Source organism: Hypanus sabinus, chromosome 22, assembly GCF_030144855.1.
Source record: "Hypanus sabinus isolate sHypSab1 chromosome 22, sHypSab1.hap1, whole genome shotgun sequence".
NCBI classification, from domain to species: domain Eukaryota; kingdom Metazoa; phylum Chordata; class Chondrichthyes; order Myliobatiformes; family Dasyatidae; genus Hypanus; species Hypanus sabinus.
Window position 1 is genome coordinate 57,151,030 of NC_082727.1, and position 18,187 is coordinate 57,169,216.

General features: G+C 42.0%; 1 protein-coding gene across 1 annotated transcript in view; it reads right to left on the reverse strand.

Annotated features, from left to right (window-relative positions):
• inpp5f (inositol polyphosphate-5-phosphatase F) overlaps positions 1 to 18,187 on the reverse strand; it is a 249,684-nt gene that overhangs the window by 78,987 nt on the left and 152,510 nt on the right. The gene's annotated exons all lie outside the window — the stretch shown is intronic.

Consider the following 18,187-nt stretch of genomic DNA (forward strand, 5'->3'; position numbering starts at 1 on the left):
CAGAACTCCCACCTGGCACTTATCCCTGCAAGCGCAAATGCTACACCTGTCCCCACACCTCCCCCCTTACCACCATTCCGGGCCTCAGACAGTCCTTCCAGGTGAGGCAACATTTCACCTGAGAGTCTGCTGGAGTCGTCTATTGCATCCGGTGCTACCGGTGCGGCCTCCTCTACATCGGCGAGACCTGACGCAGATTGGGGGACCGCTTCGTCGAGCACCTACGCTCCGTCCGTCGCAATAGACAGGATCTCCCGGTTGCCACCCACTTCAACTCTGCCTCTCATTCCCATCTAGATATGTCCGTACATGGCCTCCTCTACTGCCATGATGAGGCCAAACTCAGATTGGAGGAGCAACACCTCATCTACCGTCTGGGTAGCCTCCAGCCTGGTGGTATGAACATTGAATTCTCCAATTTCCAGTAATTCCCTCCCCTTCCCCCTTCCCCTATCCCAGGTCCCTCTCTGCCTCTCTCCCCTTTCAATTTTCTGCTCCTTTATCTCTACAGTTCTTTCATTCTTATCCCCCTCCCCCCTTTATCCTTCCTCTGATTGGTTCTCCACCTGGCGCCTCTAGCCCTACCCCCTCCCCCATCTCTATTACTGGGCTTCAGCCCTCTCTTCCCCCTCATTCCTGATGAAGGGTCTCAACCCGAAACGTTGGCTACTCTTTTCTCACGGACGCTGCCTGACCTGCTGAGTTCTTCCAGCGTCGTGTACGTATTCCTTGATCCACAGCATCTGCAGTTGTATTTTTGTGTACTGAGATATATCCGCCTGGGGTACAAACAGGAGAAAATCCGACTGGTTGTTGAGCTGAGGGAGTCCACTGACACACTGGTGAGGGCTGGCAATGCCTCAATCCATACTGGCCATAAATGGAGAGCTCTTGCTGAAGGAGACCAAGCCATCAGCAGGGTGCAGCAAAAAGAGTTTGTCGGGAGAGTCCAGGCTGGACGTACAGGACTTGACTGGGGGAAGGCAACACATTTCTGGTCCAAAGCCACGAGGAAAGAGAGGATAGCAATGGTAGTTGAGGAGGAGGAGGGGGTGAAGGCAGCGGCACACGGCTGTCAGGGAAGATAAACAACGTGGAAGAGCACCATCACAGATCATTCAGCTGGTCAGACCTGTGGAAGGTCTCCCAAGCCAGACTGAGCACCCTCATCAGGGCATCCAATGACACGTTGCCCTGCCTCCGAAATCTTCACCAGTGAGGATAGCTACCCCCTGTGTGATAGCTACCAAAGCCAGCCTCCGCCACAGGTTGCAAGATCACGCTGTGCCAAGGGCACTACAGATGGTGGCACTACCAGATCCTAAAGAAGCTGGTGGAGATCCCGGAGACTTGGAGGCAGGATGCGAGAAACAGCCTTTCCCCAGTGGGACAACAACTCACCCTATTTGTTAAGGCTGGTAAGATCGCTGATGCACCCACCCAAGAGCTCCCTTCGGACTCCTCTCCACAGGCAAGGAGTGGAACATGAAGGCAAATCTCGGCAGTCAGTTGCAATTTCCCCAAAGAAATCACCACCACATCTCTCCAGCAGACGTAGTTCTGTGGTCCATGGCCGCCGAGACAGTCCTCCTCATTGAGTTAACCATCCCGGGGAGGAAGGAGTGGAGGCTGCCCATGAGCGGAAGAGGCTGAAGTACTCCGGCCTGGCAGCTGAGTGTACGGAAGCTTGACTTGTGGGCTGCCATCTACCCTGTGAAGGTGGGATGCCAGGGTTTTGAAAGCACTCTGATGAAGTCACTCCATGATATGGCAGTGACTGGAGCGAGGCTCAGGAGGTTCGCCAGAGGTGGCTGAAGAGGGAGAAAAGGGCAGCTTTTGGCTGTGGCTGAGGAGTAAGGACAGAAATTGGGGGGGCCGACTAGCTCCATTGAAAGCCGCAGGGTGGTGGCAGGGAGACATTCCTGTCACTGCTCCACCACCAGGAGATGTACCAGGGCTAAGGGAGTGAAACATCAATGAGTGGTGGTCCCTGGATGCTGACCAAAGGACTCTGTTGGAGGTGCAGCTGACCTAATGCCAAGCAGGAAACAGCACCTTCCTGTAAATCTCATAGAAACTATGAAGAATTTGAAGGTACTGACAATCATCTTGAATGTTACAATGAAAATGAAGATTTGGAATTGCAATCATCAAAAATGCTATCTGAAGGCAGTCCATTATCTACACTAGGTGGTTACATAGATTTTGTTCATTTACTGTCAATCAAAAGAACATGGCAGAGTACACTGAATGAATTTCTCCGTCGATAACTATTCAGAACTAATACAGTTTTATAGTACAGTACCATGGTGACATTGGCAGTGTTCTAATTTCTTCCATATGTCGTTTAAATACAGAAATTGTTACTCGGTTAATGGTAGTTTATCTTTCTTATACTTTGTTAAATATTTCAAAGAAACTTCAGCTAATTGAGGCAGCCACATAATTGGGCCAAAATGAACTTGTCCCAATGTGTCCCAGTTAACTGGAATCCACTGTACTTATTAAATTGAACTGAATTTTTTACTTATATCCTTCATATGAGTAAAAATCTTGTTACTTCTCCATCTAAATGTGCAATTTATAGTAATTTATAATAAATAGTATGTACAACAGGACAGTCAATACAACATGGAAATACAATTGTATCAGCATGAATTAAGCAGTCTGATGGCCTGGTGGAAGAAGCTGTCCCAGAATCTGTTGGTCCTGGCTTTTATGCTGCGGTACCATTTCCCAGATGGTAAGCAGCTGGAATAGTTTGTGGTTCTGCCACATCCAGCAAATATTTACTGTCAACAGGTTTGAGCTCACCTGCAGTTGTGTCTGAGTAGCCAAAGCTCAGCTCATATTCCACACTGTTTGCCAGCACACACATCTAACAGGTTGCTTTCCAACAAAATAATATAGTTGACTGCTAATGAAAGGTTCCAATTAAAAGTAGAAAAGAGAGAGGAGGGAATTTCTCTTTTAGAAGACAGAAACTCTAAGTTAAAAAAAGCAAGGTGTTACAGCCTCCAATGTCACCAAGCCATCAAATATGAAAAAATACAGTGCACTTGAAACCGATACAGGAGTGCACTTGATAGTATCAGTGATAACCCCCCTCAAAGCCCTACACTCCACCCCCTCCCCCCATACAGTTCTGTGCAAAAATCTTAGCTATAGATAACTATCAGAATCAGGTTTATTATCACTGGCATGTGTCGTGAAATTTGTTAACTTAACAGCAGTAGTTCAATGCAATACATAACATAGGAGAAAAAAAGTAAAAATAAACAAAATAACAATTACAGTATATGTATACTGAATAGATTAAAAATTGTGCAAAAACAGAAATAACGTATGTCAAGAAAGTGAGGTAGCATTCGCTGGATCAATGTCCATTTAGGAATCAGATGGCAGAAAGGAAGAAGCTGTTCCTGAGTGTGTGCCTTCAGGCTCCTGTACCTCCTACCTGATGGTAACAGTGAGAAAAGGGCATACCCTGGGTGCTGGAGGTCCTTAATAACGGACGCTGCCTTTCTGAGACACCACTTCTTGAAATGCCCTGGGTACTTTGTAGGCAAGTACCCAAGATGGAGCCAACTAGATTTACAACCCTCTGCAGCTTATATAAGCTTAAGACTTTTGCATAGTACTGTACAGGGCAGGCAGGGGAAAGTGGTGGGTGCGTGGAATGCACTGCCAGCGAAGGTGGTGGAGACAGATACAATAGGATCTTTTAAGAGACTCTTAGATAGGTACATGCAGCTTAGAAAAATAGAGGGCTACATGGTAGGGAAATTCTAGGCAACTTCTAGAGTAGGTGACATGGTTGGCACAATATTGTGGGCTATAATGTGCTGTAGATTTTCTATCTTCTATGTATGTAGTCAGATGACAATAAACTTGAACTGATAGACACAAGAAAGTCTGCAAATGCTGGAAATCCAAATCAACACACACACAAAATGCTGGAGGAACTCAGAAAGTCAGCATCTATGCAAGAGTAAGTAGTCGACATTTCGAGCCAGTCCCTTCTCCAGGACTGGAAAGGAAGGGGGAAGACGACAGAATATAAAGGTGACAGAAGGGGAAGGAGGACAGCTAGAAGGTGATAGGTGAAGACAGGTGGGTTGGGAAGTAAAAGGCCAGAGAAGAAAGAATCTGATAGGAGAGAAGAGTAGACCATAGGAGAAAGGATAGGAGGAGGGGACCCAAGTGAAGGTGATAGGCAGATGAGATGACATAAGGGGCCAGAGTGGGGAATCGAAGAAGAAGGAAGAGAGAGGGAATTTTTCTTTTAAACCAGAAGGAGATATCGATATTCATGCCATCAGGTTGGAGGCCAGCCAGAAGGAACAGAAGGTGTTGTTCCTCCATCCTCAGGGCGGTCTCATCTTGGCAGAAGAGGAACCCATGGACCGACATGGTGAATGTAGATGAATTTAATAAGCAGGCGGAAGAGGAACAACTGGCAATACCAAGAGAGGATGGGAGGTGACAAGTGGAAGCAACAAAGAGTCTATGCCAGCTTGCATTACAGTGGATCTTGTGGGCTCCATGCGCTGCCTCTAAAGAGGATGCTCTATCAGCTTTCCCTCTGACCTGGAAAGTGAATAACCAATCGCACATTTTGCTTGTTGAGGAAGAGCAGTAAAATATACACTCAGTATATTCAAATTGCATATGGTTGATAAGTAAATTTTAAACTCTAGATTCTATGATGCAGTTTTATTTCCATCGTGAATAGGATGTCATACTGTGGGTATCTTATCATGATGGAAAGCAGACTAGCAGTTAGCTTGAAGGCAGTAGAACAGGGAATAGGTGTAAATGTGCAGACACATTTGAAGGTAGCTGATGGGAAAGTAGTTTAAATACCTTATATAAGATACTTCAACATCATGGGCTGGAATAAAAAGTGAGGTGAGTATAATGAACGATTTATCACAGGATGAATGATCACTAAACACTGAATTTGCCACAGTTAGGATCATCATTATGTGCCGTGCCATATGCGATCATGGTCCTTCCATGATCATATTTGTTCTTGGCAAATTTTTCTACAGAAATGTTTAGCTAGTGCAGTCTTCTGGGCAGTGTCTTCACATTCGGATGAAACCAGCCATTGTCAAGACTCAGAGATTGTCTGCCTTATGACATGCACCAACTGTTCATACGACCACCCACCACCTTCTCACATGCTTCACGTGACCCTGATTGAGGGCCTAAGCAGGTGCTCCACTTTGCCCAAGGGTGACCTCCAGGTTAGCGGGGGGAAGCAGTGTCTTACACCTCCTTTGATAGAGACAAATCTCCACCTGCGACCCACAGTTGGAATACTGGCTCCAATTCTGCCCTTCAGAAAGGACATTAAGGTGAAGACAGGATTTACTTGACTAGTTCCAGGGTTAATGGACTTGCCCTGTGGGGAAAGGCTACAGAGGTAGAGGTAGAGAGAGGGGGAGAGAGAGGGGGGGGGGGGGAGAGAGAGAGAGAGAGAGAGAGAGAGAGAGAGAGAGAATGCAATAGAGATGATCGAAGTTGAGATGGCAGATACTGACACTGGGAGAGAAGTGGGGAACTGATGAAGAGGAATGCAAAAGGACAAAGTGATTATGAGAAAGTGCCTGTTCATATGGTGAAATACGTGCAACTACTGTACACTTCTGAATTTCACTGAACGTTTGTAAGAGGCACTGGTGCATACTTCAATACTGAAAATGCTCAATGTCAGTGCTTAAACTGCACTGACTTACCTCTGCATGCCAATTACCCGGCACATGAAACAAATTCATAAATAACATCCCTACCTTCAGTTTTTGTGAAAATATATCAGCATCATACCTTGACAACTGATATCATAGGGAATGGAAACCCTTGCATGTGAGTAGAGGATACACATTTGGACTGAATTTCAGAAACAGAACCTGCTTTATCATCACCGGCACATGTCATGAAATTTGTCACCATAGCAGCAGCAGCAGCACAATGTAATACATGATAACACTGGGTAACAAATAAGTAAAAGAATTACAGTAAGTGCTTTTAATAGTTAAATTAAAAATAGAGCTAAAACAGAAATAATAGTGAGGTAGTGTCATGGGTTCAATGTCCATTTATGAATCAGATGGCAGAGGGGAAGAAGCTGTTCCTGAATCACTGAGTGTGTCCCTTCAGGCTTCTGTACCTCCTTCCTGATGGTAACAATGAGAAGAGGGCATGCCCTGGGTGGTGGGGGCCCTTAATAATGGGCACTGCCTTTCTGAGGCAGCGCTCCTTGAAAATGTCTTGGATACCACAGAGGCTAGCACCCAAGTTGAGCTGACTAAATTTACAACTTTCTGGAGCTTCTTTCGATCCTGTGCAGTGGTCTCCCCATACCGGACAGTGATGCAGCCTGTCAGTATGTTTTCCACTGTATATCTGCAGAAGTTTTCAAGTGTCTTAGATGACAAACCAAATCTCCTGAAACTCCTAATGAAATATAGCCACTGTCTTGCCTCCTTTATAGCTGCATTGATATGTTGGGGCCAGGGTAGGTCCTCAGAGATCTTGACATCCAGAAATTCAAAATTGCTCTCTCTCTCCACTGCTGATCCCTCTATGAGGATTAGGATGTGTTCCTTCATCCTATCCTTTCTGAAGTCCACAATCAACTCTGGTCTTACTGACATTGAGTGCAAAGTTGTTGCTGCGACACCACTCAACCAGTTGGTATATTTCACTCCTGTATGCCCTCTCATTTCCATCTGAGATTCTGCCAACAATGGTTGTGACTTCTGCAAATTTACAGGTGGCATTTGAGCTACTCCTAGACAGAGTAGAGCAGTGGACCAAGTACACATCCCTGACGAGTGCCAGTGTTGAGTTAAGGGTCTGGATCTGGCTATCAAAGTACAAGGCCTCTTACTTTAACAAAGCTGGTGTCCACAAATCAAACTCAGCCATTACTTCACAATGCCGTACCAACAATTCCAAAGTGAAATTGACATTAGCCCCATGAGACTGAAGTTTGCCTTTTTTTTCCATTTTGTGGTAACTAGCATGACTCTGCCATGGATGGTCCCAAGGAGGACGGTTGGGCACGGGACTAGCAACTCCATCCTGTAAAAAAAAAAGTTCCACAGAAAGACCAACAAAAGCTCCATAGATCTCATCCCTGGGAGAGGAAGGGCACACCTGGAGACAACATGGAAGACTGGTCCAGGACAGAGGACTCGGGAGAGCTACCGTCAGCAGCCTCTACCCCAGTAGGGGTATGGGACAAGTAATTAGCAACTTCAGACACAGAACCTTTCTGCTGGCTGGGCTATTTTTTAACATTCATCAGACGAGCTGGTCCAAGGCCAATGCTGCTTTGCCAACAGCACATATAGAATGCCTCTCTGGTCCATCTTAAACTGCATGTCTGGAAGGCAAGTCTGCAACTGTGAGTCCGTGCCTGATCTGAGAGTCCAGGCCCAAAGACTCCAGAGGCAGCCTGTCCTGGGGTTGCAGGTGTGTGTGCGTGACAGTAAGAGAGAGTGAGAGAGAGTGTGAGTGCGTGTGAGTGTGAGAGAGTGTGTGAGTGTGAGTGTGAGAGAGTGTGTGAGTGTGAGAGAGAGTGTGTGTGAGTGTGAGAGAGTGTGTGTGTGAGCGTGAGAGTGTGTGAGTGTGAGAGAGTGTGTGTGAGTGTGAGTGCGAGTGTGAGAGAGTCAGTGTATGAGTGAGAGAGTGTATGTGAGTGTGAGAGAGTGTGTGAGTGAGAGTGTGTGTGAGTGTGAGAGAGTGTGAGTGTGAGAGAGTGTGTGAGAGAGTGTGTGAGTGTGAGAGAGAGTGTATGTGAGTGTGAGAGAGTATGTGAGTATGAGAGAGTGTGTGAGTGTGAGAGAGTGTGTGTGTGAGTGTGAGAGAGTGTGTGAGTGTGAGAGAGAGTGTGAGTATGAGAGAGTGTGTGAGTGTGAGAGAGAGTGTGTGTGTGTGTGTGTGTGTGTGTGTGTGTGTGTGCGCCCGCCCGCGCACGTACAGTTGCCGTCATTGTTCCTCGTGATGCTCTACTGAACACTCTGGGCATGCTACATTGGTGCCAGAATATGTGGTGACACCAGCGGGGTTACCCCAGCACGTCTAGATTGTGTTGATTGGAAATGCAACGACACACTTCACTGTATGTTTCGATGTACACGTGATAAATAAATCAGAATAAACAATTAGCAGAGGTAAATTAATTAACACTGACTTTAGAGTGAACACTGTAATGTGGTATTCGTCACCCTTTTCTATCATGCTTATAAAGAAATCTCTCTAATGTTACCTAATGTTTTCAATGTTACCCAAGCCATTTCACTTCTTCAAGATAATAAAACTCAAAGAATTGTTTAACATTCCAACAAAATAACACATCTTGCCTGGTTTGAGAGAGATGCCATCAGGACCCAGTTAACAAAGGCCATCAGTTAGCTTTTCACGTGCTTTTCTCCAAAGCAGCAGGCACAATTATATTCAGCAGGACGTTGGATAGACAGCGACGGCAAGAGACACTGAGGTCACCCACAAGGGAGTTCAATTGTTTCGGCTGCCTCATTAGGTAGACAGGAGTACGTGCACTGCTCCCCTTCCTGAAGTTCCATCACTCTCCAGCTGTCTGCTGCAAAGGAGCCATTAGATCTCTGCTCAGAGTATAAACCGAGATCAGCAACTCAAATGACAAGCACAGCACCAAAACAGTTCAATAATCTGTCCAGGATTCATCTCAATTGCACTCCCTTGTTCAGCACTGGAATTCAATCCCGCAACACACCTACAACCCAATTAGTGTTACTGATTTGTTTTAACACCCTTTGTTCTCCAGTCCAAACAACTCTCAGATATTTACGTTGAAAGCACAAGAGATTCTGCAGGTGCTGGAAATTCAGAGCAACACACACAAAATGCTCGAGGAACGCAGCAGGTCAGGCAGCATCCACAGAAATGAATAAACAGTCAGCATTTCCATTAGACTACAAGTTATAGGAGCAGAATTAGGCCATTTGGTCCAGCAAGTCTGTGCTGTCATTTCGTCGTGGCTGATCTATTTCCCCTCTCGGTCCCAATCTCCTGCCTTCTCCCCATATCCCTTCATGCCCTGAGCAATCAAGAACCTATCAATCACTGTCTTAATTATACATAAAGATTTGGCCTCCACAGCTGCCTGTAGTAAAGAATTCCACAGATTCACCACCCTCAGGCTAAAGAAATTCCTCCTCATCTCCTTTCTAAAAGGACACTTCTCTATTCTGAGGCTGTGTCCTCTGCTCCCAGACTCTCCCATCATAGGAAACATAATCCATTCCATAAAGACCTTTCACCATTTGACAGGTTTCAATTAGGTCACGCCTCATTCTTCCGAATTCCAGCGAATACAGGTCCAGAGCCACTCTTCATATGACGTCATTCAATCCTGGAATCATTTTTTCAAACCTCCGTTGAACCCTCTCCAGTTTCAGCACAACTTTTCTAAGGGACCCAGAACTGCTCAAAATATTCCAAGTGAGGCCTCACCCCAGTGCTTTATAAAGCCTCAGCATTACATCCTTGCTTTTATATTCTAGTCTTCTTGAAATGAATGCTAACATCACATTTGCTTTCCTCACCACAGACTCAAGCGGCAAATTAACCTTTAAGGAATCCTGCACAAGACTCCCAAGGCCCTTTGCATCTCAGATTTTTGAATTTTCTCTCTATTTAGAAAACAGGCAACACTTTCATTTCTCCTAACGAGGTGCATGACTTTACACTTCCCAACACTGTATTCCATCTGCCACCTCTGCCTATTCTTCTAAATTTGTCTTAAGTCCTTCTGTAGCCACACTATTTCCTCAAAACTACCTGCTCTTCCACCTTTGGGCCAAGACTTCCGAGGAACTTTTACTTTACAAATGCATCCAGTCAGGCTGCACACAGTTTTGCCCTCACCAATGCTGTGACAAGTAGCTGGAACAAACGCCAGTCCTCACGGTTTGGTATGGAGGGTTTGTCTTCGAGGACCAGCACAGGGTGGGCTAACGTGAGCAGTGCAGCCACCCAATGCTGAAAGGTAGTGTTCAGAGTGGCATCCCGGCTAACATAGTGAATGTAGGCCACTGCTGGGCACAGGCAGTGCTCACTCCAGTGTTTATTAGCATCGGTTTATGATTATGTTGACAAATGGACAAGTGGTTAAGGTGTTGGTCGAGTGATCTGAAGGTCGCTGGTTTGAGCCTCAGGTAAGGCAGCATGTTGTGTCCTTGAGCAAGGCACTTAACCACACATTGCTCTGCGACGACACCAGTGCCAAGCTGCTTGGGTCCTAGTGCCCTTCCCTTGGACAACATTGGTGGTGTGGAGAGGGGGAAGCTTGCAGCTTGGGCAACTGCCGGTTTCCCATACAACCCTGCCCAGGCCTGTGCCCTGGAAACCTTCCAAGGCGCAAATCCATGGTCTCACAAGTCTAACAGATGCCTATTATTATTTATGATTGTCACATGTACCAAGATACAGTGGAAAGCATGATCAGATATTTACTCAGTGCATTGAGCTAGAATAAGGGAGAAAAATAATACTAAACACAAGAAATTTCTGCAGATGCTGGAAATCCAGAGCAACACACACAAAATGCTGCTGGAACCCAGCAGACCAGCCAGCATCTTAATAAACAGTCGATGTTTTGAGCCAAGAGCCTTCTTCGGGGCTGGAAAAGAAGGGGGATGACACCGGAATAAAAAGGTGGGGGGGGGGGGGGGGAAGAGGGGAAGGGAGACTAGCTAGAAGGTGATAGGTGAAGCCAGGTGGGTGAGAAAAATAAAGGGCTGGAGAAGAGGAAACCTAATAGGAAAGGAGAGGACAATTGGAGAAAGGGAAGGAGGGCACCAGGGAGAGGTGAGGAAAAAAGCTAAGAGGCCAGAGTGGAGAAATAGAAGAGAGGGGGTAGGAAAAATAACAATGCAGAATAAAGTGTAAAAGCTATCGAGGAAGTGCACTGCAGGTAAACTAATCGGTCTAAGATCTTACCAAAGGAGATAAGTCATCTTATCCATTCAAGGTGAGGTGAGAAGAATCTGATAACAGTGGGATAGAAGCTGTCCTTGATGGTACGTGCTTTCAGGTTTTTGTATCTTCTGCCATATGGGAGGGGGAAGAAGAAAGACTGGGGTGGGTGGTGCTGGCTGCGATACTGAAGCAGCAAGAAGTATAAACCATGGAGGGCAGGCTGGTTCCTGGATGTGCTCAGCTGCACCCACAGCTCTCCACGCATCCTGCTGACACTTGCAGAGCAGTTGCCATTATGCATCCAGAAGGCATGTTTCCTATGGTCCAGCAATCAAAATTGTGAAGACCCAATAAGGACGCGTCAAGTTTCTTAAGGAAGTAGAGGTGTCTGGACCAGGCCAGGTCTATTGATAATGTTGACACCCAGGAACCCCAACACCACTGATGTAGGCAGGAGCATGTGCATCACCCCCTTTCTGGTCAATGACCAGCTCTTACGCTTTGTTGACATTGAGGGAAATATTGTTGTCATGACAACATGTCACATTGCCCTCCATCTCCTTCTTCCTCTCTGACTCATGGGTATTTGAGATATGGCCAACTACAGTGCAAGCTTGAAGATGGAGTTGGAACAGATACAGGAAGGACATTCATGCTAGTGAGGGAGTGCAGCATAGGTTCACGAGGTTGATTCCCGGGATGGCGGGACTGTCATATGTTGAAAGATTGGAGCGACTGGGCTTGTATACACTGGAATTTCGAAGGATGAGAGGGGATCTGATTGAAACATGTAAGATTACTAAGGGATTGGACACACCAGAGGCAGGAAACATGTTCCCGATGTGGGTTGAGTCCAGAACCAGAGGCCACAGTTTAAGAATAAGAGGTAGGCCATTTAGAATGGAGTTCAGGAAAAACTTTTTCACCCTGAGAGCAGTGGATCTATGGAATGCTCTGCCTCAGGAGGTAGTGGAGGCCAATTCTCTGGATGCTTTCAAGAAAGAGTTAGATAGAGCTTTTAAAGATAGCGGAGTCAAGGGATATGGGGAGAAGGCAGGAACGGGGTACTGATTGTGGATGATCAGCCATGATCACAGTGAATGGTGGTGCTGGCTAGAAGGGCCGAATGGCCTACTCTTGCACCTACTGTCTATTGTCTATTCACAGAGCGGCCGCACACTTTCATTCTGGCCTGCAGGATGGCAGCCATCCCAGTCAGCTTCTCCACAACAAATTTACTAAACTTTCACCAAGTTCCCCACACGGTAGCACAGGCTGGAACTCCCAGCGCTATCATGCACAGCAGCAGAAAGGTTCAGAGTTTGCACAATCAGCAAATACATTTCTGTTTATAATGCTACAACAATCCCTTTCAGCTCTGGTTCCATCAGCACATTTTTCCCGGTAACACTGAGTATTCAGGGAGGTAGCTGCCATAAATTGCTGGCTTCACAGCTGCTGTGTCAATACCGGGACATAGTTATTAACTATCAAATACAAGTTAAAATTTTCAATCCAATTACTCTTTAAAATGAAGTTTAACCTTTTATAACCATTAAGAGAGAAACTAAGTTGAAAATAAACATGATGTTTAAAAAGGCTCATTTTTAACGTAATCAAGATGTTTACAACTGTAGACAGTACAAAATGCTGGAAATAGGCAGTAGGCCAGGGAGCACCCAAAGAAAGAGAGTTAAAATTTCACAGTCCACGGTGGCATAGCGATTAATGCTACACTACACCAGCTCAGGGCGTTGAAGTTCAAAGTTCAATTCCGGCATCCTCTGTAAGCAAGTTTGTGCATGTGCGTGTTTGTGCTTGTTTCCTCTGGGGGCTCTGGTTTCCTCCCACAGTCCAAAGACGTACCAGTTAGTAGGTCAATTGGTCACTGTAAGTTGTCCTGTGATGAGGCTAGGATTATATCAGTTTGACGCCGGGTGGCACAGAAGGGTCTATACCGCACTGTACCTCAATAAACAAATAAACTTCACGGCATTTCGGCCTTGACCTGAACCGTTATTTATTTTCACTTTCCACAGATGTTGCCAGACCAGTTGAGTGTATTCTGCATTTTCTGCCTGTACTTCAATTTCTGCAGCTTCAACAAGATGTTTTTGAATGAAACAGACTAATAATGTAGTAGAGCAGGAATAAGTGACGGTCACAGCTACCATTGGATAACAAGATCAAAGACCATAAGATATAGGAGCAGAATTAGTCCATTTGGCCTATTAAGTCTCCTCCAACATTTCATCATGGCTGATCCAATTTTCCTCTCAGCTCCAATCTCCTCCCTTCTTTCTGTATTCCTTCATGCCCTGACCAATCAAAAATCTACTAACCTCTACCTTAAATATACGTAAAGACTTGGCCTCCATAGCTGCCTGTGGCAAAGAATTCCTCAGATTCACCACTCTCAAGCTAAAGAAATTCCTCCTCAACTCTGTTCTAAAAGGACGCCCCTCTATTCTGAGGCTGTGTCCTCTGGTCTTAGATTCTCCCATCACAGGAGATATCCTTTCCACATCCACACTGTTGAGGCCTTTCAGCATTCAATAGGTTTCAATGAGGTCACCCCTCATTCTTCTTAACTCCAGTGAATACAGGCCCAGAGACACCAAATGCTCTTCATATGACAAGCCATGCAATCCTAGAATCACTTTTTCTTTTCTTTTTAAATCTTTTTATTAATTTTAAACATAAATAAAACATGAACACAAAGCGTTTGAGAGTACAAAATTAATAGTTTAAATAGACATTCATATAATAATAAAAATATATAACCTCCCATACTCATAACATTGATGAACAAAGAAATAAAAAGAGAAAAGACCCCAGAAAAAAAGAGAAGAAAAAAAAACACTAACCACATGGGCCATTGAATAATGGTAAGTACATATACAGTAGTGCCAATAACTCCGAACCTCCATCCAATTAATTAAGGATAATATAAGTAAGGTTTAGGAAAAGACAATTCAACTCATATGAAAATGTTGAATAAATGGTCTCCAAGTTTCTTCAAATTTAACTGAAGGGTCAAAAACAACACTTCTAATTTTTTCTAAGCTCAAACAAGAAATGGTTTGAGAAAACCACAAATATAGTTGGAGGATTAATTTCTTTCCAATTCAATAGAATAGATCTTCTAGCCATTAGTGTAACAAATGCAATCATTCGTCGAGATGAAGAGGATAGACAACTATTATCCACCATTGGTAAACCAAATATTGCAGTAAAAGGATGTGGTTGGATATTAATATTCAAAACTCTTGAAATAATACTGAAAATATCTTTCCAGTAATTTTGTAAACAAGGGCAAGACCAAAACATATGGGTTAATGAGGCAACATCAAAATGACATCTGTCACAGGTTGAATTAACATAAGAATAAAATCGAGCAAGTTTATCCTTAGACATATGAGCTCTATGTACAACCTTAAATTGTATTAGAGCATGTTTAGCACAAATAGAGGACGAATTAACTAATAGTAACATTTTCTCCCATTGTTCAGTGGATATAAGACAATGAAGTTCTTCTTCCCATTCCTTCTTAATTTTTTCTGATACATCTGGCTGTATATTCATAATCACATTATAAATGACAGCTACTAAACCCTTTTGACAAGGATTCAGAGCTAAAATTCTTTCCGTAATGTCCAATGGACCTAGTTTTGGAAAAGACTGTAACTTATTATACAAAAAATTTCTAACTTGCAAATATCTAAAAAAATGAGTTTTAGGTAAATTATATTTATTAGATAACTGTTCAAAGGACATAACGCTATCATCTAAAAACAAATCACGAAAACATGTTATACCTTTTGTTTTCCATTAAAAAAAAGTTTGATCCATAAAGGAAGGCCGAAAAAAATAATTAGATACTATAGGACATGATAGAATAAACTTATTCAAACCAAAAAATTTACGAAATTGAAACCAGATTCGCAATGTGTATTTGACTATAGGATTAGTTAATTGTTTATTCAATTTAGATAAAGAAAAAGGAAGTGAAGATCCTAAGGTTGAAAACAACGAAAAGTCTTGTACAGATGTACATTCCAAATTTACCCATTGTGGGCAGGCAGCTGTAGTCAGTTCTTGTGTCCAAAACATTAAATATCGTATATTAACTGCCCAATAATAAAATCTCAAGTTTGGCAAAGCCAAACCACCTTCCTTCTTAGGCTTCTGTAAATATTTTTTGCCTAGTCTAGGATTTTTATTCTGCCAAAGATAAGAAGATATTTTGGAGTCAATAATATCAAAAAAAGATTTAGGAATAAAAATTGGTAATGCTTGAAATAAATATAAGAATTTGGGTAATACCATCATCTTAATAGCATTAATTCTACCAACCAATGACAAAGATAGTGGAGACCACCTGGTAGCAAGTTGCTTAATTTGGTCAATTAAAGGTAAAAAGTTAGCTTTAAATAAATCTTTGTGTTTTTTAGTAATTTTAATACCTAAATAAGTAAAATAATCTGTAACAACCTTAAATGGTAAACGTTTATAAATTGAAACTTGCATATTTAATGGAAATAGTTCACTCTTGTTAAAATTCAATTTATAACCAGAAAAGTTACTAAACTGAGCAAACAAAGACAAAATAGCAGCAATAGATCTTTCAGGGTCAGATATGTATAGTAACAAATCATCAGCATATAATGATAACTTATACGTCCCCTCCCCACGAGTAATACCAAAAATATTAGGTGATTCATGAATAGCTATAGCCAAAGGTTCTAGAGCGATGTCAAATAGTAAAGGACTTAAAGGACAACCTTGCCTTGTACCATGGGATAACTGAAAAAAAGGAGATCTTTGATTATTGGTAAAAACCGAAGCCAAGGGTTTATGGTATATTAATTTAATCCATGATATAAATTTTGAACTGAAATTAAAATGCTGCATTGTATTAAATAAATATGGCCATTCAACTCTATCAAATGCTTTTTCAGCATCTAGAGAAATGACACATTCTGGTATTTTGGGTGAGGAACTGTAAATAATATTTATTAATTTTCTAATGTTAAAAGATTAATAGCGATTTTTAATAAATCCATTCTGATCAGAAATGATTCGAAATATATTTTCTAATCTAGTAGCCAAAATTTTACTAAAAATCTTAAAATCCGTGTTCAGCAAGGATATAGGCACACTCAATAGGGTCTTTATCTTTTTTAAGAATTAAAGAAATAGAAGCTTCATAAAAAGATTGTGGCAATTTGCCTATAATTATTGCATCTTTAAAAATTTTACAAAGCCAAGGAGAAAGTATAGAGGAAAAAGATTTTAAAAATTCTGCAGAATAACCATCTGGACCAGAAGCTTTACCGGAATTCATTGAAAAAATAGCCTTTTTTATTTCAGTTTCCGTGATAGGTGTATCTAAAAATACATTATCCTCTACTGTTAATTTTAGAATATTCAATTTCCTTAAAAATTCATTTATTATAGAAGAATCCTCAGCAAATTCTGATTGATATAAGGAATTATAAAAATCTTGAAAGGCTTTATTTATCTCTTTATGGTCGATCGTTAGAGTACCATCTTGTTTACGAATCCTAGTAATCTGTCGTTTAGCCAAAGCAGTTTTCAATTGATTAGCCAATAATTTACCAGACTTATCTCCATACACATAAAACTGAGTTCTAGATTTAAATAACTGATTTTCAATCAAAGAGGATAATAACAAATTATGTTCCATTTGGAGTTCCACTCTTTCTTTATAGAGTTCTTTGCTCGGAGTCACTGAGTAAATCTTATCAATTGCTTTGATTTTATCAACCAATGTTAATATTTTAGAATTAGTTTGTTTCCTAACTCCAGCAGAGTATGAAATAATCTGCCCATGGATAAAGGCTTTAAAAGTGTCCCATAAAGAAACAAAATTAATAACACTATCCATATTGACAATATTTATTACAATTAACACATAACTTTGAAAAAAAGATGAACTCATGAATCCGGAAGAGGGAAGTAAGTTCAAGGAGGAACCAGAAGTCACGGCACTGCAACCATTTTTGTAGTTTCATATAAGCCCATGAAGTGAAACTAAGCAAAAAGCAAGCAAAAGGAAAAGAAAAAAGAAAAATCCCCCTCCCTCCACCCTCAAAACACCAGGAAAAAAGCCAAAAAGAGGCAAGCAAGCAATCTAACACTAAAATTACCTCCATGTCTCAAGACGACAACTCCAACAGAAAAAAATTGAATAGAAGATACAAACCACCCATATTATAAGGAAGGGTTGATATAACAAAAACTAAAATATAAAATTAGTATATATATATATAAAACAAAAGTATTTAAAAAAATAATAAAACCCATAAATGAATAATACTGAATTAGTGTTTTAAAAGAAAGTTTGAAACTTCTTCAAACACATCAAAACGGATGTGACGTTTCAGGCACTAAAGCCTTTCGAGAAGAAGAAACGACATTTTGTTTTTTTTTAAATCTCAATATTTAAACGTTAAAAATATAAAAAAGTGTATACAAACTTGAAAAAAAAATCTTAGTATATTATTTTCAAAGCTAACAGATTGATAATATGAAAAAATAACAAATAACAAACTCAGAATAAAAGAATCATTTTTGTGAACCTCCTTTGAACCACCTCCAGTTTCAGCACATCCACATAAGGGGCCCAAAACTGCCCACTATACTTGAAGTGAGGCCTCACCAGTGCTTTATAGTTTCAACATTACATCCCTGCTTTTATATTCTAGACCTCCTGAAGTGAATGCTAATATTGCATTTGTCTTCCTCACCACAGACTCAATCTGCAAATTAACCTTCAGGGAAACTTGCACAAGGACTCCCAAGTCCCTTTGATCCTCAGAGTTTTGTATTTTCTCTCCATTTAGAAAATATTCAACCCTTTCATTTCTTCTACCAAAGTGCATGACCATACACTTCTAGACACTGTCCACCATTGTCATTTTTTTGCCCATTCTCCTAAATAAGCAATGAATATTGAGGACACAAGATGAAGAGTCCTTGAAAGTGACTCCATAGGTCGTGGGAACAGTTCAGTGATGGGACAGCCACCCTTAATTCCCACTCTTTACCTCCTGCCAATCAGCCTGCTTTTTACATGCTAGAATCTTTCCTGTAATAATGATGTTCAATAAAGTTTAATGATATCGCAGAGGCCAAATTAGAATTCTGGTCCTTGGAATTAATGGTTCAATGGTTCCATTTAATATCA